Raw genomic sequence first — 22,938 nt, 5'->3', positions numbered from 1 at the left:
GATCAAATTAAGTCTCAGGAGGCTGAATATTTAGGTTAGTGAAGACTGGTTGGCAGCGATCAGTGCAGAACAGAGAATCCTGTCCTCACTCACGAGCATAAAGCTTAGGCAGGCTTTAAGTAAAAATAAGCTAGGTGAGTCACTGAATATACATATAATTATACAATGAATTTATTTATGAAGACTATGCATTTAGTATTTCACTGCTGGCTATTCTGAGAGGAATATATTTAATGGTATAATTGCAGAACTATGTGCATCTCCTCTTTGGAAATTTCATTTTACTACTGATTTTTATATATACCTAAAAGATCCAACTCTTTATTAGTCAAGAAATAATTATTAAGTTTGGGGATCACGTAGGTTTTTCCCCCTAATTTTTACTGTCTTTCCTACTGATTATGAAAAATGGCATGTATCATTAAATATAAATCAAGAAAATAAATTACTGTTACAAAATAAAAATACAAAGATTTCAGAATAAATGATATTTATGACCAATGACTTTTTGAAAATATAATCAGTACTTTGTGCATTGTTATAAGAAATGATGGTACAAATTGAGAGAGTAAAACAATATACTCTCTGTCAGTTACAAACTAAATAATATTCAGAATAATTATATAATGACAAAATTACTAAGTTACATTTTGTATTTTGTGCTGTTGAATAGGCTGTATCTCTAACATTTCGAAACAATCAGCAGACTTAGACAATTTGGTTAAAATGTTTGTTTTGATAGCCATGTATGGACATAGTCAAAATGTCATTTCTAATATCATTGACTAAATTAAGATGTGGTTTGACTTTTCAAAAATATTGGTTTTCATCAATTGTTTATGTATATACTCTCATGCATTTTTTTTTTTTTTTTTAAAGGAAAGACAGAGAGAAGGAAGGAAGGATAGAAGGAAGGAAGAGAGGAAGAAAGGGAAACATCTTTTAAACATTTTCTTGTTTTTATTGTATTTTGTTTCTCCGTTTTCGTTACATGGGCTGGGGCCGGGAATCGAACCGAGGTCCTCCGGCATAGCAGGCAAGCACTTTGCCCGCTGAGCCACCGCGGCCCTACTCTCATGCATTTTTAGTCAAACCTGATACAACCCAAAAATAAAATGAACTTTTCTCACCAATTCCTACAGAGAATACTTTAATTCAGAATAGTCTTATCAGGTGTTCATATATCCATTTTATTTACCCAGAACTTTTCTCAGCCACATGTAAAATTTATAAGAGAAAGTTTCAAATCGAAAATAGAACTTCGGAAATACAGCCATACTTTAAAAAAACTAGTCCATAATCTATTCTGCAACATGCAAAAATGAAAATTATATTTACCTATTTTATTAAATGGTTTTATAACACTAAATTAAGATGTTATATAACTGAAAATATGCTATATTTCAGAGCAGATGACTACAATTTTTAGCTTAAGGGTTTCTTTTATATATCCAAAATAATAGAATCTGAGAAACAACTGGGTAAAACCCCAATTGAACAATGAATTTAAAAGACCATCGAGTATACAAAACTGTCTCTTCACACTTGAGAACAAAACAATTTTCTCCTATTTCCTCTAACCAGTACATATATTTCTTCAAGGTTTTCAGAAATAGAACAAGGGAGAAATCTTATAATTATAAGATTATCCAAATCTTATAATTCTTTTCAATAAGGCACACGAGTCCTATAGGTAGGCCCACTGAGTCACTGTTACTATTAACCCTTGCCCTAAAAGTACATGAAACTCAATTTTGGCTAAACAATATAATAGTCTCACAGAAAACAGTGTGTTACATTCTCCAAATATTCTCTTTGCATATACTGTTTCTTTAAAGTAGGCACTCTATTTTACTTTCTGATATGGGATTATGGGATGATCTATTTTGCCAGCTATTTATTTACCATTTTAAAAAATAATATCATCAATGGAAAGCAAGGAACAACTGAATCCTTACCTCCTTAATTAGTTATTTACTTTCTTTCACTTTTACTAGGAATTTTAAACAAATTTAGTTAAACACTATCTATTCTAATATTCAGACAGCTAAGAGAGGTTATTTTGGTTTGTTTGTCTTTGTTTTTATTTTAGAAAAGAGGAAAACCATTGTCCAAAAGGGTTAGTTGATGTGTCTACATTTCAGATGGTGACTAAGCAAGAGTTCCTGGTTTTTAGTTCTAAACGATGGACTCTATTCTTCACCAAATAAAGTGATGTTCTCTTCAGATTAGAAACACTTTCTGGCAAGAGGAAAGAAATAGGTGTACAAAAATTAGAAGACAGTTCACTGAAAACTGAGCAGTAAGGAAGATGCTACTTGGATAGCCAGGAAAAGAAAACTGTACTCCAGCGAATGTCTCTGAGAGGTAAAAAGAAGGAAAAGCTATAAGGCAGCACACCCAGGGTGCGCGTACTGACAAGGGGCCCCAAGAAGGCAGAAGGGTCCTGGGATGGAGCCCCAGCAGGAAGGGAAACACGTATTGGGCCCTGAGACGCCATATCCTTCTAGGAAATCAAAGTCATCATCAACAAGAGCCAAGACATCGGTCAGATGATAACGTGGGCATCAAATCCAAGGGGAGAAGGAAAAGATCAAAGTCAGAATAGTGAGAATGAAGAACAGCAAGCAAGCAGAGAGGAGCTAGGTAAAAACGGTTTGAGAATGAAGACTAAATGCCAGTGCCTGCGTTTCGCGTGTTTCCCTAAGTGATTACAGAGGTCTGAAGGAGCCTTGTAAGGCTGGAAGGATGGGGTGTTGGTAAATGGTCGGACTCAAGTGGCAAGCCAGATGTATTTTGAAATAACGGGACACATACTCTCTAAATCTTGAAAATAATCAAAGGTTTAGAGGTCCATCTTTGTCAGTATAATGAATAAAAATCTGGCAACAGGAGTTTTTGAAAATGTAAATAAGCTACTATTTTAGCTCCAAAATTTAATGTTCGAATAGAGGGGTAAGCAGTCACCCACTGGAATCATTGTGGAGTGAATTAAAACATCTTTATAAAGACCGGATTCAATAACTTCTGAAGTACACTTTAACTTGGGAATTCTGTGATAATGGACTTTGTGTTCTTCCTTTTACCTAACAGGATTCCTTGTTTAGAACTGGTAACTTTGTGAGGCCATAGAGCTTAGTGAAATAGGAAGCAATACCAATAGACACGGACATGCCAATCTTGATGACTGTGAAAGGTTGAAGTATTTACCCCAGAAACAAATGTTCTCAATCTTAATTCATTCCTGTGATGTGAATCTGGTATAAATAGGACCTTCTGAAGATGTTATTTTTTAGTTAAGGTATGGACCAACTGAATCAGATGGATCTTTTTTTTAAATATTTTTACACACACACACTCCATACATGGTGCACAATCAATGGCTCACAATATCATTACACAGTGTGCATAGGTACATACACACATACAGACATCTATATATACATATCCAAATATATATGGGTTCTATGTCTTCAAGATTTAAAGAGGAGCAAAACTAGAAAGAGATTCTTAATATAGTTATGTTAAAAGTAATAACATTTTAAAAGATATTACCATCAGAAAACCATTATGGGTAAAAAGACATCAAAAATATGAAAGAGGGTTAAATCAAGTTCTAAAATTCTATAAAATTGAAAAATGGGCTATAGAATCTTCAAATTAACTACTAACAAATACTTCCTAAGAAGAATGGATCAATGAATAAATTCTGAAGACATCATGTGGAGTGAAATGAGCCAGACAAAAAAGGGGACATATATTGTATGATTTCCCTCATATGAAATACCTACAATTACCAAACTTAATAGAGATAGATAGTACAGTAAAGGTTGTTAGGGTGAGATGGGGGAAGTAATTGGGGAACATAATGCCTGATAGGTGCAAAGATTCTGATTGAAGTGATGAAAATGTTGGGGTAATGAATGTTGATGATGGTTGCACAATATTTTAAATGTAATATCATTAAATTGTACATTTGAAAGTGGATAAAATGGATATTTTAGGTGTCTGATTAATAATTATAATAATTGTACCAAAATACTGCAAATTTCTTCAGGAAAAATTACATTATACTAACAATAGTTTGGTGCAAATGATATGCTGTTTTCTTAAAGATCTTATTTTTTAAAAGTCTTATTAAATAACGGATCTGTATTTATATTTCATCGATAAGTAAAAATAACCTCCTCTACATATAAGACATTGATTGACTTGCTCTGTGTTTGAATACTCCTTTTTTAGGTTACTGCTTCAAGGAATATACCTGGTTATCAAAAATAATGCTTATATTTCATCCTCATTATTTTTTTAAACATAAGTATATTTTCTGTCAAATAATGTATCAGGTACTTGGCATGCATATTAATCAATTTGGAACTCATAGTAATTTTTCTAGGTAGGATTAGCTCAATTTAACAGAGAAGAGAACTGAGGCTCTGAGAGTTAAATGACTCGCCCAAAGTCCCATATATAGTCAATTTAAAATTATACTTAATGGTGTGACAGCAAATATCCTCAACAAGATGTTAATAGAGAGTCCTGACTGATAGAATGCAAATCAAGTACAGTATTGCTTTTATAAGATGATTGTGAAATGTGTCCTCCCAAAAGACTGTGAAGTCCTAACCCTTAGTGTAGAAATGCAACACACCAAAGATGGATTGGCTTTTAATAAAAGGGAATTTGTTTCATTAGTTCTTCAGAGGAAAGGCAGCTAACTTTCAACTGAGGTTCTTTCTCATGTGGGAAGGCACAGGGTGATCTCTGCTGGCCTTCTCTCCAGGCCTCTGGGTTCCAACAACTTTCCCCAGGGTGATTCCTTTCTGCATCTCCAAAGGCCTGGGCTGAGCTGCGAGTGCTGAGATGAGGTATGCTGAGCTGCTTGGGCTGTGCTACCTTGAGCTCTCTCATTTAAGCGCCAGCCAATTAAGTCAAACGTCATTCATTGCAGCAGGCATGCCTTCTAGCCAACTGCAGATGTAATGAGCAACAGATGAGGTTCACGTACCATTGGCTCATGTCTACAGCAACAGAACTAGGTGCCTTCACCTGGCCAAGTTGACAACTGAATCTAACCACCACAGGAGTTATTATAGATGGTATTAGCTAAGTAAGAATGAGGTCATAGTGGAGTAGGCTAGGCCTTTAATCAGTATTACTGATGCCCTTATGAAAAGAGGAGAAGAGACACAGAAGACACAAGGCCATGTGAAGACAGAGGCAGGCAGAGGTTGTAGTGATGCAACCACAAGCCAAGGAATGCCAAGGACAGCCAATCACGCCCAGCAGGGAAGGGTTCTCCCCAGAGACATCGGGGAGAGCACGGCCTTGAAGACAACCTGGTTTTGGAGTTCCAGCCTCCAGACCTGAGGGAGAATACATTTCCATTGTTCTAGATCACATTTGTGATAATTCTTTTATGGCAGACTTAGGAAACTAATATATTGCTAATCGGATTCATCATCTTTTTCTGGTTATGTTGTCCTTGTAATCCATGTCACAAAGACAGCAGTCAATGAACACTGAATTATTTAAATTTGCTATTGTTCTAGTAACAATAACACCAACATCAATGCACTTTAAAATAACATCTTTACTTACATGGTTGTGTGCAAAATGGGCATACTTATTACAAGTTCCTTTTCTGTTTGGTCATTGCCCCAAGAATGTGGAGTCAACTGAGTACTAACAGGTCAAAAGTCTAGAAGATTAGCTTAAAAGTGGGAGAAAAACCAACTGAAATAGAGAGGTTCTAAACACTACATTTTTATGCAGATTATGATTTAAGGAACTGAAAAGGTAAGTGTTTGGCAAGGCATTACTTCCTGAAATTTTTCACAGATGGCAGTTACCATGGATACCAAATGATCATAAGAAGAAATTAAATATTAGGCAAGAAACTTAATTTACTACTTTCAAATCTCTGCAGTCACTGCTGGTAAATTAAATAAAACATTCAGTTGAACATAATCGTATAAAGAAAGGAAAAGGGAAGAGAGGGAGAGAGAGAGAATAACCATCTTAAATCCCCTATTTAAAATTCCTCTACATAAAATGAATGAATTGGGCTGTGTGGTAGAGTGAGTCATGTACCCCAAGAAAAGGTATGTTCATAACCCTAATCAACATTCCTGTGAGTGTGAACCCACTGTAAATAAGATATTTGGAAGATGTTATTTTTAGTTAACGTGTAGCCTAAGCAAATGAGAGTGGGTTTTCGCCTGGATGACTGAAGGTCTTATAAAGAGAAAGCCACAGGAGCCAGAAGCCACATGCAACAGAAACTAGAAGAGAAGAGAGAAAGGAGAAGAGATCTTGTAGTGGGAGGCAGAGATAAGCCAAGGAACCCCAAGGATTCCAGCAAAACAGCCCCAGAACGAATTGGAACCCAGGAGGAAGCAAATCTTCTAACCTCTGAAACCATGAGATAATAAATTCTCTTTATTTAAAAGAAAACCAGTCTGTGGTATTTGTGATAGAAGCTCAGGAAAATGATGACAATTTGCTTGGGCTGGGATATTTGCTGATACAATTACTGAGCTGGAGAGAATATAATAATTATTTTAAGTCTCTGTGGAGGCTGTGCTGAGGAAGAAAGAACACTTGAGTAGAATATTAATAGGTATAGATTCCCAGACCACAAATGGATAAATATCGATAGTTAGTTTGAAAATAAAATTCAATCTGTATTATGATTCTATTCTGAACATTTTATGTAATTTTAAATTCAATATATTTTCCTTCATAGAAGATTACGAATAAAATGCTTATTGCATGTAGAACAGCATCCACATAATAAAGGAATAAAAAATTGATCTATGTTCAGAATGTTTTTAATTAAAAAATTAAAATTGTGATTCTTCATCTGTTGTTAAAAGAGGTTGCAATTATCCAAGGATCATTTTTCTAAAAATAGCTACAATTAGCAAGGAATAAGAAATAAAAAGAAAGTAGTGAATATTCAGGCCATATTAAAATCGCCCTGTAAACCTTTTTACTTAAGAACAGAGAGTTCAATGTATCAGCAATCATATTGTTCAATCATCTAATCTTCCTTTTTATAAAAAAGGCTAATATATAATTTATCCTTTAAACTATTTTGAAATACATTAATTTGCTATTAAAAGGTCCTGATGTTAGAAGAATAACTAGAAAACCATGTAATTACTTCACCTGAAGCTTATATATTGAAAGTTATAAGACATGTGTAGTTTAGAACATTTTTGTAAAGTGCATAGCATGGATCATGACACACACTAGGTGTGCCAGTTTGAAAGGATTATGTGCCCGAGAAAACCCATGTTTTAATCCTGATTCATCTGTGGAGGCAGCCATTCCTTTCAATTCCTATTCAGCACTGTAGGTTGGAAATAATTAGATTATCTCCACAGAGATGTGACACATCCAATTGTGGGTATCAACCTTTGATTAGAGGGAGATATGACTCCACCCATTCCAGGTGGGTCTTGATTAGTTTGCTGGAATTCTTTAAAAGAGAAAACATTTTGGAGAGAAAAAGAGAGCCATGAGATCCATGAGAGTCCAAGTAGCCAGAGACCTTTGTGGATGAAGAAGGAAAATACCTTCAGGGGAGTTTCATGACACAAGAAGCTTGGAGAGAAACCTAGCAGATGTCGCCATGTTTGCCATGTGCCTCTCCAGTTGAGAGAGAAACCATGAACGTCATTGGCCTTTCTTGAATGAAGGTAGCCTCTTATGGGTGCCTTAATTTGGACATTTCTATATTCTTGCTTTTAATCGGACATTTTCACAGCTTTAGAACTTTAAAGTTAAAATTTAATAAATCCCCCTTTTGAAAAGCCATTCTGTTTCTGGTATATCATATTCCAGCAGCTAGCAAATTAGAACACTAGGCATTCAGAAAAGTTAGGTTCCAAATACCTAGGTACTTAATGGAAATCATAAAATCGGATAGTAATATAAGATTGGAGACAATTATAAATAGTACAAAAAAGGAAGCAAAAGGAAGCTAGAAATGAAGGGGAGGAGACTTGGTTCTCCACTGTTCTAGGGTGTTCCCTTCCACTGCAAACAACTATAAAACTGTATCATGCACATTAAACAAATGCTTTCAGACACTGGATGAAAGCTGCACAGAAACATGATTCCCCCTCAAAAAAGAGAAACAAATGAGGTGATAACAAAAATTGCATAGCTTGCTGCCTGGAGGCAATTTATCAGCTCTAGAACAAGGAAGGAGAGCAAAAGGAGAGCCACGTTGTTTGCCTGAATGGATGATACAGAGGTGAGATGCAAGGACATGGAGACAGCTGGAATTCACGGAACAAAGAACCAGAGAAAGAGCTCTAGAATCTAAAAATGAGTTTCCTTGATACTTTGGCTACAAACTAATCTGTGTATTCACAGGGTGAAATCTCACAAGACTCTGAAAAGGAAAAAAAAACAAAAAAACTCTGAGAATTATAAGCCAAGCAAATACCAGGGTTCACATAGGGCTGGAAGTTGTTTAAATTTTAGCAAGTGACAGAGGAGAGAGTTTGTTGAATGATGGGATATTTAGTAGACATACCAGAGGAGTTACAGCTCAGAGTAAAGTGTAATCTAGACATTCATTAAAATTAAAAAGCCAACTTCTAAAGAAACTAACTGAACCACAAGCAAATTAACTATTTGCCCAAATAATATTTCAATACTCTTTAAAGAAAGAATAAAAATTCTAAATTCTCAGAAACAAAGTATTCTGATATCTAGCACACAATAAAACATTACTAGATAAGTGAAGAAATGGTAAAATATGATCCAAAATTAGGATTAAAGTCAGCCACTAGATACATTCAGAAATAATAGAGATGAAGGAATAAGTGTGGTTATTCCACTTATTTATCAGCTATTATAAATTGGTGCAAATGAAAATATGAAGATAAGGAGAAAGGAATAAAAGCTATAACAAAGAACAAAATGGAACTTCCAAAAATAATATATATATATAATCTGAAATGAAAAATTTACTAAGTGCATCTAAAACCAAAATAGACAATGCAGAAAATGATACATAAACTTATAACAATAGAAACGATTCAAACTGTAGCTCAGATTAAAAAATGACTGAACAAAAAAATGAAAAGGTAATGAGTGGCATGTGGGAAAAAAAATCAAACAGTTTAATACAAATGTAATTAGAGTGTCAGAAAGAGAAAAAAGATAACTGAGGGGCAGAACATACATTGAAAAATGTAATGGTTAAAAATTTCCAACTTCTGTTTTAGATTCCTTGGCTGCTCGAGCAAATGACGTACAATGCTTGGTTTAGACGAATGAAAGATGTTAGCTCATGGTTTTGAGGCAGTAGAAGGTCCAAATTAAGGTGCCATCAAGGTGACATTTCTTCCCCAAAACTGGCATTCTTGTGCTGGCTCACACAACCTTTAGTTTCTGGCATCTCTGTCACATAACAATGCACATGGAAGCCTCTCTTGGTCTTCCCTCTTCTGGATTCCACTGAATTTCAGCTATTTACTTCCCATGGCTTTTTCTCTCTCTCTGTCCGAATTTCTCTTTCTCTGTCTGACTCTATGTTTATAAAGGGCTCTAGTAACAGGATTAAGCCACATCCTAGTGGAGGTGAGCCTTATCTTAAATGAAGTAATTCCATCAAACAGGTCCTGCTTAAAATATGTTCACACCTACAGGAATGGACTAAGTTTAAGAGCATGCTTTCCTGGGGCTGCATGCAACTCCAAACCACCACAACTTCCCAAGTAAAACTGTGGAGTACGCAGCTCCAAATATTAGTCTCTCCATAGAAATACTGAAATAAAAGCAGAAACTGTCACAATCAACTGATTCAGAACTCTGAGAAATAATCAAAGGTTTATAATAGCAAGCAAAAGCTGAACCAAGAAAAAGTTAATTTAAAAATGGCAGGGGAGCTTTTTGAAATTTTCACTTGCCCTTGCCCCAGCCTCTCCTTGGCTAGTGAACAGATTTGAAGACAACAGCACACATTCATAACAGAGAGTATTGGTCCCTAATTCTGGAGTTGATGAAGCAATTCATTAATTATTGTGTTTGTCTATTATAATCAGTGGGGGGGACTATATAAAGGATTGACACAAGGCACTCAAATCTCTTCTGTCTCATTCAAAACCTACAGGGCTGAAAAATAGTGCGTATTGCTTGAAAATATTATTAAGTCAAATGAAAAAACCTGAAGCCACCTGGGAAAAATATTACAGATGAGACATACAATAGGCTGCCAAGGCTGGGAAGGAAAAGCCTGGAAGGGAATTTTTTGAAAATCAGGTCAATTAAAAGTGCTGGTGTATAGTAGAGAAATTTAGAAAACCACATGCCCAAGACAGGACAAATACTCAGAAAATACCTCAGAATCTAAGTTTTCATCATTGAATGGCTGCTATGTGCAAGTAGGAAGTGAAGGCCAAGGCAGAAATATAAATGGCTTGGCTAAGTGTTAAAGAAGTGTTCCAGCATAGAAACAATTCACCAAGACTGAGTGAGGTGATTTTCATGTTTCTTAAAGATCTGGACATTCAAGAAATCATTCAGTTGGATCTCTCAAGCTAAATCATCGATAATCAGGTATGACAAACCCTGGGAAAGGGAGGAAATCTGAGTTCCAGTGTTACCAAATACAATATCTGAATGTCCAGTTTTCAACCAAAAAGTCACAAGGCAAACAAAGAAAAGGAAAAGGATAGTGTAATATATTTAAAGAAAAAAGAAAAGGAAGAAACTACTCCTAAGGAAGCATACACATTAAATTTACTATATAAAGATGTTGAAACAACTGTCCTAAATACACTTTAAAAACCAAAGGAAATCAAGGGCAAAGGACTAAAGTACACCAAGGACAGGATTTATGTACAAAATTGTTTTCTATAAAAAAGGAACCAGGGCGGGCCGCGGTGGCTCAGCGGGCAAAGTGCTTGCCTGCTATGCCGGAGGACCTCGGTTCGATTCCCGGCCCCAGCCCATGTAACAAAAACGGAGAAACAGAATACAATAAAACAAGAAAATGTTTAAAGATGTTTCCCTTTCTTCCTTCCTTCCTTCCTTCTATCCTTCCTTCCTTCTCTCTGTCTTTCCTTTAAAAAAAAAAAAAAAAAAAAAAAAAAAAAAAGGAACCAAATAGAAATTCTGTAGTTAAACAATAAGATAACTGAAATGAAAATTAACAAGAGGACTTCAACAGCAGAGGTGAGTAGGAGAAGAAGCACACTAGAGGGTTGGGCAATTGGAATTATTCAGTCTGAATATCAAGGAAAAAAAAGAATGAAGACAAGTGAACAGAGCCTAAGTGACACGTGGATCACCAACAGGGAGATCAACATTATTGGAATTCTCAGAATTTCCAAAATATCTGAAAAACTGAGAGAGAAAAAAGAACAGAAAAACATTTGAAGAGGTTGTGGCAGAAAACTTCTGAAAGCCAATGAAATATATAAATATGTACAGCCAAGAGGTCAATGGACTCCAATTTGAATAAATCCAAAGACATCTACACTGAGACACTTGATGTCAAACTGTCTAACGCAAAAGACAAAGAATCTTGAAAGCAACAAGATAGAGGCAACTTATCAAGAACAAGGGTTTCCCCAAGGGAATCTGATTCTCATCAGAAACCATGCAGGTCAGAAGGCAGTGGGATGACATATTAAAGTACTGAAAGAAAAAAATGGCCAACCCAGAATTCGATATCTAGCACAAATGTTCTTCATTATCTAGTACAACCGCTCTTCAAATAAGAAATGAAGACATTCCCAGATAAACAAACGCTGAAGCAGTTTAAGAGACTTGTCTTATGAGAATTGCTAAAATGAGTGCTTCTTGCTGAAATGAAAGGACACTAGACAGTACCTAGAAGCCATATGAAGAAAAAAAGAATACTGGTAGAAGCAACTACATAGGTAAAAGTCAGTATTATTGTAACTTTCGGTTTGCAACATCTGTTTTATTCTTGTATGATTTAAAAGACAAATGACTAAGACAATCATTATAAATATATGTTAATAGATACATAATGAACTTAATCTGTGACAAATAATCATATAAAGGGGTCAGAGCAAAGACGTATAGGAGCAGAGTATTTATGTATTTTGGAAACAAAGTTGGTATTATTCAACCTATGTTGCTGTAAGTTTAATGTATTAGTAGTAAAACTCAAGGTAACAACTGAGAATATTACTAAAAATAAATAGAAAATAAAGATGTGAAGAGAATTAAAATGGTACAAAAATTACTACAAAAATTCAATAAATACAAAAAAAGACAGTAATGGAAGAGCTGAGAAACAAAAACACAGTAATTACAGACAACAAATAGCTATGTTGCTGAAGTCCCTCCTTCTCAGTAATCATCTTAAATGTAAATTGATTAAATAATCTAGTTAAAAGGCAAATATTAGAAGACAGGATGAAAACCATGACTTATCTATAAGCTGTTTACAAGAGACTCACTTTAGATGCAAAGGCACAATGAAGTTGCCAATATAAGGAGAAAAAATAAATTTCATGCAAAAGTAACCAAAAGAGAACTCAGAATATCTACATTATTATCAGACAAAATAGATTTTAAGTAAAAAATTTATTGGAGACAAAGAAAGATATTATATATACGATATATTGATATTATATCCATCAAGAAGCTGTAGTGATTATAAACATACATGCATTTAACACAGAGCACTAAAAATATAAGAAGCAAAAATTTACAGAATTGAAGGGAAGAATATTTCTACTATAATAACTGGAGATTTCGATACCCCATATCAATTATGGATGGAAGAGCCAGACATAATCAACACGATCAGGTATGTAGAAAATTCTAAGGAGTTTAACAAAAATTAAAACAAACTGAATTAAGAAAAATTACCAAAGGCAAGACCAATATAAAAAAATCAATTATATTTCTATATAGAAGTTACAATCATAAAATACAATTTTCAAGAACACCATTTAAAACAGCATCCAAAACCAAGAATATTTAGGGATTAAATAAAATGTAAGCAAGGTCTCAACACTGGAATATACAAAGCATTACTGAGAAGAAATAAAGATCCACACAAATGGGGAAATGTATTATGTTTATATATTTGAATATCAATATTATTATGGTGTCAATTCTCCACAAATTTATTTACAGATTCAATGTAATATCAATTGCTATTCCACGTGGCTTTGTATAGAAAATCATAATCTAATTCTAAAGTTTATATGGGCATGCAAATACACAAAATTTAAAAACGAATTTGGAAAAAGAACAAGTTGGACTAACATTTCCAGATTTTAAGATTTAAAACTAAAGTAATCACTTCCTTCTTGTCTGACATCGTAGCAAGGCTGCAGCGGCAGCTGCTGCTCTCCGAGCTTTGCAACGCCACCAAAGGATGACAAGAAGAAAGATCTGGAGAGACAGTCAAGAAAGCAGAGACCCCGCAGACAAATCTGGGGGCAAAGCCAAAAAGAAGAAGTGGTCCAAAGGCGAAGTTCAGGACAAGCTCAATAACCTCGTCTTGTCTGACAAAGCCACTCGTGACAAACTGGGTGAGGAAGTTCCCCACTACGAGTTTATAACTCCAGCTGTCGTCTCTGAGAGGCTGCAGAGTCGAGGTTCCCTGGACAGGGCAGCCCTCAGGAGCTGCTTAGTAAACGACTTATCAAGCTGGTTTCACAACTCAGTGCTCAAGTAATTTACACCAGAAACAATAAGGGTGGCGATGCCTCAGCTACGGGTGAAGACGCATGAACAGGTCCAACCAACTGTACATTTTGAAAATGAAAAAATGAAAAAAAAATTAAATGAAAAAAAACTACAGCAATCACAACTCTGGTATTGATACAGTGATAAGCAAATGGATCAATCGAAACAAATAGGGAATCTTCAAATAGACCCACACGCATACAGTAAACTGATGTGTCCACAGACATGCCAGGTCTATTGAATGAGGAAACTGAAATTGTTTTCAGCACATGATATAATACCTGTATATTCATTTGGACATAAATGAATATGATACTCATCTACCACCATTGATAAAATTTCACTAAAATCAGACAAAGACCTACATGTTAGAGCTAAGACTATACAATTTCCAGGAGAAAATGTTTGCATCTTAGTTTAAAGAAATATTTTAAGGAGAAGAACTATCAACCTTAAAAAAAATAAAATAAAAGATAGATTTCATTCTATTTAAAACCCATCTTTGAAAGCACTGGTAAAGAAATGAAAAGGCAAAGCATGGAGTGGGGTAAAATATTTGCAATGAATGTATCTGATTATAAACACCTACATCTATTTTTACATATCTATAGCAATACCTACATTTATACCTCTAGTACAGCCATGTCTACCTCTCTCTTTCTGTTTCTCTCTCTAAACATGATCATGCTGGCTGCATCCACAAAGGGGAGTGTCTTCTGCAATGAGTGATGCTTCATCTAATCACCAGAAGGCTTTTTTTTCCTTTTTTTTTTTGCTTTTTTTTATTTTTAAGCACAACAACGTATGAACACAAACATTCTTAGCATTCTTAGCATTCCATTCTTGGTATATAATCAACAGTAACTCACAATATCATCACATAAATTGTGTATTCATCACCACGATAATTTCTTAGAACATTTGCATCACTTCAGAAAAAGAAATAAAAAGAAAAAAAAAAACCTCATACATACCATACCCCTTATCCCTCCCTCTCATTGATGCTAGTTTTTCCATCTACCCAATATATTTTAGCGTTTGTTTCCCCTATTTTTCCTATACCCCTTACCACACCCTTTCATTGATCACTAGTATTTCAATCTATTCAATTTTAACATTTGTCCCCCCATTACAATCACACAGTCACATTGTGAAAGCCATATCATTATACAATCACCTTCAAGAAACATGGCTACTGGAACACAGCTCTGCATTTTCAGGCACTTCCCTCCAGCCTCTCTAATATACCTTAACTAAAAAGGTGATGTCTATATAATGCATAAGAATAACCTCCAGGATAACCTCTTGACTCTGTTTGAAATCTCTCAGCCATTGACACTTTGTCTCATTTCTCTCTTCCCCTTTTTGGTCCAGAAAGTTTTCTCAATCCCTTGGGGTTGAGTCCCAGCTCATTCTAGGATTTCTGTCCCATGTTGTCAGGAAGGTTCACAGCCCTGGGAGTCATGTCCCACATAGAGAGGGGGAGGGCAGTGAGTTTGCTTGTTGTGTTGGCTGAGAGAGAGAGAGAGGCTGCAACTGAGCAACAGAAGAGGTTCTCTGGGTCACCAGAAGGCTTTTAAGGAGGATAGAGAAGAGACATTCACTCTTCCTGCTTCAAACAGCCAGCCTCTCCTGAGAGCTCACTGAGGGCCTTCACTGGCGCTGCAGCTTGTGGTCAGCCCCACAGACCTTGGACTCTTACATCCCCATGGCTACGTGAGACACTTTTGTAAACTTTATATTTACAGACATCTCCTGCTGATTCTGGTTCTCTAGAGAACCCCAGCTAATAAAGAAGGGTAGATCGAAAATTATCAGAAAACAATGCAAGGGGGAAGAACTTTAGGAGATGGGAAAAATGATGGCTTTGAGGATATAAAGGTGCATATGCTATTCTTTTGTGCACAAGAAAGAAACGGAGACAAGTTAAAGAGGCAGACACCTTCCATGACAAATTTGTAAAACAACCTTATGGGAGGTTGAATGGAATAAGTGATGGAGGGCAGGGTGGAGGATATAAAACTATCATATTTATCAGTAAACAGACAAGAGTTAATGTCTTATGTTGGTGGAACAAGCAACAGAAATTGGTGTATGTATTTTAAGTTACAAAAGTATTAATAGAATCACAAAAATCTGACCTATAAAATTAAAGAGGGTGAGATGTGGGAAAAGTGGGGGAGGGGGTCATAAAAGTGAACTAATGTCATCTATCCTTGTGAAAGGATACTGGCAGGAATCAGAAATATAAGAAATAAATATTAATGAATGCAGCCAGTAAGAAAAATAAAAGTAATAATGGTTTCCAATGATTGCCTCTGGAACAAGGGGCAGTACCAAAGTGAAATATTGTAATTTTAGATATGTGGAATATTATATTAATGAAACTTTCAGTTAGATATGTGGAATATTATGTTAATGAAAATTTCAGTTATGTATATTTCTTGAAAATAGGTTGCTACATTCAAAAGATACTCAAATTCAAGCTTTTTAAAATAAAGGTATCTTTTTCTTTTTAAAAAAGAAACAATTGAAATGTGTTTTTAAATATGAAAACAGTTCATATGAGGAATCAAAATATGCCTTTTAACTTCACATTAATCTTTTCCTTATGTTTCAATTTTCATTTTTGTCTCCAGTTTTGACATATTAAAATATGACTCATTTTGCATAAGCTGCATCAAAAAATGACTTTTGAAAATATTCAAAATGCCAAATAATAGATAAAGACACTTAGAAGTTAAAATATTCAGGATAATTTTACAATAATAAAATAATTTTGCATGCCCGGAATTATTATATATACATATATTTGGTTTACAGGATGCTAAAAACATCACAATTAAAAAAATAATCATAATAGTTAACTTTATTGAGCCTTTAGTATATAGAAAGCATCATGTGGCAATCATCACTTGCAATATTCCATTTAATCTTCACACAAACTCTATGAAAAAGGCCATAATAGTACCTCTGTTATACAGAGGAATAAGCAAAGGTTTAGAGAGATTGCACAATTTTCCCATGATTCCATAGCTAGTGTGGGTTAAAGCTGAGCTACCATCTCTAGCTGTCTGATTAAAACCTGTGTACTTTCATTACTTTAATGAGTCTGCTCTTTCAGGCTCCAGTAATCACTATTAGGGAACTTTACCTTGTTATGGATCTTTCCTTGGGCATCCTGCTACATTTGTGGTGACTACATGTGTCATAGATATATTTGCTACTATATAATTCACAGACGTATTTGATACTATATAATTCACAGATAATTTAGCTTAATTTTTTAGTCCTGGTAATAATCACAAATTATGTTATTACAATAAAATTTCAAATTTCATAAAAATGAAGTGGTAACCTTCATTACCACTTCAGCTCTTGGTAGTAAAGTTGATATAAAATCTCCAGAGGGAAACAATCTGAAACTTTCACAAATGTACCTCCTCTTTCATCCTGCAATTCTACTTCTGGTAATTTTTCATCAGTTACAAGCAGATTAATCAGAGTTTGGTTATAATAGAAAAATATAAACATTGTTCAACAATATTTAACAATGGGAGGACTGATTCAAAAATTATGATGTTTCAATTCAATGATAGCATACGCAATTAGAAGAGATGAAGTTGAATACACTATCTGATGGCATGGGAAACACTAAAGAAAAAGTAAGTATCTCTGGCTGGGACAACAGGAATTTTCCTGATTTCATTTTTGTTTAAGTGTTTTCAATTGTATCCAAATGTGTAAGTATCTACTTTGTAAAATAAAAATTAACTACCAACACAAGATTCCCTAATGCAGGTTCCACAGATCCATGGACTTCAAAAGGGACTCAGGAGTCTCCTGGAACCTTAAAAAAATTTTCTGATCTCTGGGGATTTGTATATTCTTCTGTGAAGAAAGGCCATAAATTATACTAGATCACCAAGGGTGTACAATAACAATACGTTTCAGAACTATTAACACAGATACTACAAATAAAAAATAATAATTTATTCTGAAATTCTTTATTTTTTATTTTCATTGTTTCTAATATTATTATTTTACTTCTGGTAGTTTATTTCTACCAAAACATATATATAATCATTCGGGTCAGGCAAAAATTATTTTATTATTGTAAAATTATCCTAAATATTTTAACTTCTAAGTTATTTTCCTTTCTAAAGGGTTTACAGATAAATTTCTAGTTAGTGGTGAATGAAAGAAGGAAGTCTATGTGCTTTCCATGGAAATGTACATCTAGTTCTTTTTTTATTCCTACAAGCTGTAAAGAGATTGGCAATTCCTGGAAACAGTCCCAAGAACTGGCTTTTTTTTATCTCGTATTAAGGGTGAAGTTAGTGAATATTATTCTTCTGGATCTATGTGCCCAAAACATCTAAGTATTTTTATGTCAATAAACCACCAGAAGTAAAAAAAAAAAAAAGTAGGAACAGTGACACTGGCAAAAACGATGAAACAGTTTAATTGGGACACTTAAATAGAACACAGTAGATTCCTCAGATCCAAGTAAGCTTTTTTATGCATGAAAAACTTCATGAAATCAGATCCAACTTATTAGGGTGTTTTTACTGACAAAAGAAGCATTGTTAAAAATGGTTTAAGGCTACTGATCTATCTTACCTGTAGAATAGAGCTGTTGCATACATTTTAAAGAAGACATGACCCCCTTATTCTACGGTTTTTAAACCATTTTACAAGTACCACAGTTGGAGAAGGTGAATGAAAGACTGAAGCAAGCTGCTGTGAAGATCTGTGTTTCCAGATATTAACAGTTAAAGAAAAATCACTATCGTGATTGTATTATGAAACTATAAAATTAAGCTAGAGGACTAACTTCTAATGATTCAAACGCTGTCTGAAAATATGTAGAATATAAATAAGTAGAGTGCATATAAATTAATATTTAACTTATAAAATAAAGCGAAGGTCTGCAAGAATAGAAATATACATAATCTCATCCCTGTTGCATTTTTGAATTTTGTTTAAAAATTAAAAGAACACATGAAAAGTATTTATTTTATCATTTTCAACAAGTGATGCAATTACAGGTAATTCACAAGAAAGGCTAGACAAATGGTGAATAAATATATGAAAAAATGTTTGTCTTCAGCAATCAGGGGATACAAATTGAAATTACGAGATGCCACTACACACACAACAAATAGGCTAAAATTTAAAAGGCTATTGGTGAGAATATGGAGCAAGGCGAGTTTACATACATTGCTGATGGAAATGCAACTTCATAAAACAGTTGGCATTATCTAGAAGAATGAATATGTGCATAATCAATGACCCAGTAAACTCACCTTTAGATACTCAGACCAGAGCGGTAACAATGGAGTGGGTGATAAATGATTAGATTTTGGATGCAGATAAAGGTGTGGATAATAGGATTTCATGATTAATTTAATATGAGGAAAAGAGAAAAGAGTTAAAAACAAACCCACTGTTTTGGGCTTGAGCAAGTGAATGAACAGTTTTGCCCTGAGTTGAGATGTAAAGACTGCAGACTGAGCGGGTCTGAGAGTGGAGAAGACATGACAAATTTAATTAGAGATGTCAAGTAGGCAGCTGGATGTGTGAGTCTGAAATTCAGGAGAGAGAACTGAGGGAAAGACGTGGATTTTGGATATTCAAAGCCATGCTACTAAATTAGATCATCAAAAAAGTGAATGTAATTAGAGAGGAGTATGGGAACCAAAGTCTGATTAAAATTACAGTTAAGCTAAGAAGAGAGGATATATTACAAAAAAAAAATAAATGCCAAAGCGAACTGGTAAACATCATATCCAGGCTTCTTCACACGACAGTCTTGCAGCTGTTTCCCAGGTCTCCTACTCCATTATTCTGTTTTCTGGGTACTGCCACAGCGCTCTTGGCCTGTCTAAGCACTCCATCACTATTTCTTATTCTTCACCCTTTCCCTTACTTCTTGCCTGACTTGAAATGTCCCCAATTTTCTGTCCAAATTGCTCTCCAACATTTACAAAATCTCATTTGTTTAACAGGCATTAGTTCAGGGCATGAAAGCTGAAGCCCATCAGTGTATCCCTGAACACACACACACACACACACACACCCCAAATATGCAAGTTTATATTTTCATACATAAAAGTTTCCTACATAAGTTTATAGTTTGTATAATGAAACACGAATGAGGTAATACAAAAAGGATAATAATATTTTGTTACTGATCTTAAAATTAAGGCCCATAGCTTTCATAGGAGTCTCAATGCTTAATAACCACAGTATTTATTCTATCCGAAGGAATTTGTCCCATAAAATTGTGAATAATAAGTAGAACCACACACTTAACGTATATTATCTGTTTTGCAGTTGACATGATCCATTTTATAGAAAACTCCAAAGCATCTGCAAAATTCTACTAGAACTAATAAATGAACTCAGCAACATTGCAGGCTACAAAATTAACATGCAAAAATCAGTTTTGCTTCTATATACTACCAAAAAATAATGAAAGAGAAGCTTAAAATAATATTTCTTGAAAGAATAAAATACCTAGGAATAAATTTAACCAAGGAAGTGAAGTATTAGTACATAGAAAACTAAAAAAAATATGAAAAAATTAAAGATGACCTAAATAAATGGCAAGACATCCTCTGTTCATGGATAGGACAACTGAATAGTATTAAGATATTGGTACTACCCACAGCTATCTACACAATCAATGCCATACCACCCAGCTTTTTTTTGAAGAAATGGAAAAGGCAAGCCTCAAATTCATATGATTTATGAACAGTCTCAGAGAGACAATATTGCAAATGGGAGAGCAAGGTTGGATGCCTCACACTTCCCAACTGAAACCATCTGGTGCATAAAGAAAGATACGGAGACCAATGGGATAGGATGGAGGGTTCAGAAATAAACTCATACATCTACGGCCAACCGATTTTTGACAAAGGTTCCATGCCATGTACATTAATTAGGAAAAACTGTCTTCAATAAATGGTGCTGAGAAAACTGGATATCCACTTACAAAAGAATGATTGGAGGGCTACCTCATACTATAAAGAAAGATTAACTCAAAATGGATCAAGGACCAATATAAGAGCTAAAACCATAAAACTCCTATAAGAACACATAGGAGGCAAACCTCATAACCTTGGAGTTAGTAGTAATTTCTTAGTGATGACACTAAAAGTGCATACAATAATAGAAAAAATAGGTAAAACCGACTTCATCAAAATTAAATACCTTTGTACATCTAAAGACACTATCAAGGAAGTGAAAAGACAATTCACAGAATAGGAGAAAATAGCTGCTAACCATACATCTGATAAAGGGTTAATTTCTAGAATATATAAAGAACTGCTACAAATCAACAACAGACAAATAAACTGACTAAAAGTCGGCAAAACCTTGAATAGATATTTCTCTAAATAATATATATTATATGGCCAATAAGTGCATGAAAAGATTTTCAACATCGTTGATCATCAGGGAAAGGTAAATCAAAACAAAACCATAATGATACACCACTTCACACCCAATATAAGGCAATTATTAAAAACAAAAAACAGAAAATAATATGTTTTGTAAGTATGTGGAGAAATAGGGATGCTTAAAATCGCTGGTGGCAATGCAAAATGGTGCAGCCACCGTGAGAATTACTTTGGTGGTTCTCAAAAAGTTGAAGATGGAATTACCATAGGACCCAGTATGATGATTTGGACCTATGAACCCTCGCCCCCCACAAAAAAAATCATGTTCTTAAGCTTAATCAATTCCTGTGGATGTGGACCCTTGTAAATAGGACCTTTTGATGAAGTTACTTTAGATCATGTCGCCCAAGATGGGTTTTCATCTTATTACTGAAAATCTCATAGGGAAGTTTACAGAAAGAGGGGGAAAAAGCCCAAAGGGGGCAGCTAGAAGTTGAGAGTCAACAGAACTGAGAAGAGAAGGGAAGGGAGTGAAGTGGCTGCCACATGATAAAGGACCCAAAGACCAAGGATCACCAGCAGTCATCCAGCCCGAGAATGTCAGTCTTCAGGCAGATACCATCACCTTAATGATTATACCTTGATTTGGAGATCTCCTAGTCTCAAAACTATGAGCCAAAAATTCCCATTATTTAAGCTCTGGCATTTGCTTTAGCAATGAGGAAATGAAAACACCTGGCAATCCTACTTCTTGGTATATAGCCAAGAGAACTGAAAGCAGGGACTCAAAGAGATATTTGTACACCAGTGTTAATAACTGTATTATTCACAATAGCCAAGTGTCCAACAACAGATGAATGAGAAACAAAATGTGGTGCATGCACACAACGGAATACTATTCAATGTAAAAGGGAATGAAGTTTTGACACATGCTACAGCATAGAGGAACTTTGAGGACACATTGAGTCAAATAAGCCAGGCACCAAAAGAGCTGGATTATATGATATATCATCTTGCTTGCTTATATGGAGTGCTTAGAGCGAGCAAGTTTCATAGGGTCAGAAAGTAGATTAAAGGTTGGCAGGGGCCAGGGTGGAGAAAAGGAAGAGGGATTATTTACTTATTTTTATTAGAAAAGTTGTGGTTTTACAGAACAATCATGCATAAAATACATGATTTCCATATACCACCAATCACCAACACATTGCGTTGGTGTGGAACATTTGTTACAATTGATGATAGCACTTTTTTTTTGACAATTGTTGAAAGACCATTAAAATAGTATTATTAACTATATTCTCTAGTTTACATTAGGTAAAAGTTTCCCAGATAACACCCTATCTTTTCTTTCTTTTTTTTTTTTCTTTGGCATTGGCAGGCTCCAGGAATTGAACCTAGGTCTTCAGCATGCCAGGCAAGAATTCTGCCACTGAGCCACCATTGCACCGCCCCTATTCTTAACATTTGTTATTAGTGTCATACATTCATTATAATTCATGAAAGGACATTCTTATACTTGCATTATTAACTTTAGCACATCATTTAAAATAGGATTCACTGTATTATACAGTCCTACGATTCATCATTTAATTTTTATTCTAGTAAACATTTATGACCTAAAGCTTCTCCTTTTAACCACATTCATTGATCTAATTCACTGTCATTGATTATACTCAATAATGTGCTACTGTGTTCACCAGCCATTTCCAAACCTTTACAATCAACTTAAGTAGAAATTCTTTACACGCCCATCCTCTAAGCCCAACCCAGTACCTGGTAACCTGTATTCTAGACTCTAACTCTGTGAGTTTGTTTATTATAATTAGTTCAT

The 22,938-nt window shown here is 34.8% G+C and overlaps 1 protein-coding gene and 1 pseudogene across 4 annotated transcripts in view; one reads left to right on the top strand and one right to left on the bottom strand.

The window, feature by feature from the left end:
- The window catches only part of MARCHF1 (membrane associated ring-CH-type finger 1), an 894,978-nt gene that overhangs the window by 501,765 nt on the left and 370,275 nt on the right, over positions 1-22,938 (bottom strand). The gene's annotated exons all lie outside the window — the stretch shown is intronic.
- On the top strand, positions 12,776-13,746 carry LOC143665953 (small ribosomal subunit protein eS25 pseudogene; annotated as a pseudogene).

The sequence above is a fragment of the Tamandua tetradactyla genome, chromosome 22, assembly GCF_023851605.1.
Source record: "Tamandua tetradactyla isolate mTamTet1 chromosome 22, mTamTet1.pri, whole genome shotgun sequence".
Lineage (NCBI taxonomy): Eukaryota > Metazoa > Chordata > Mammalia > Pilosa > Myrmecophagidae > Tamandua > Tamandua tetradactyla.
The sequence above is the reverse complement of the archived record's forward strand: the minus strand, read 5'-3'. Positions and strand labels throughout refer to the sequence as shown.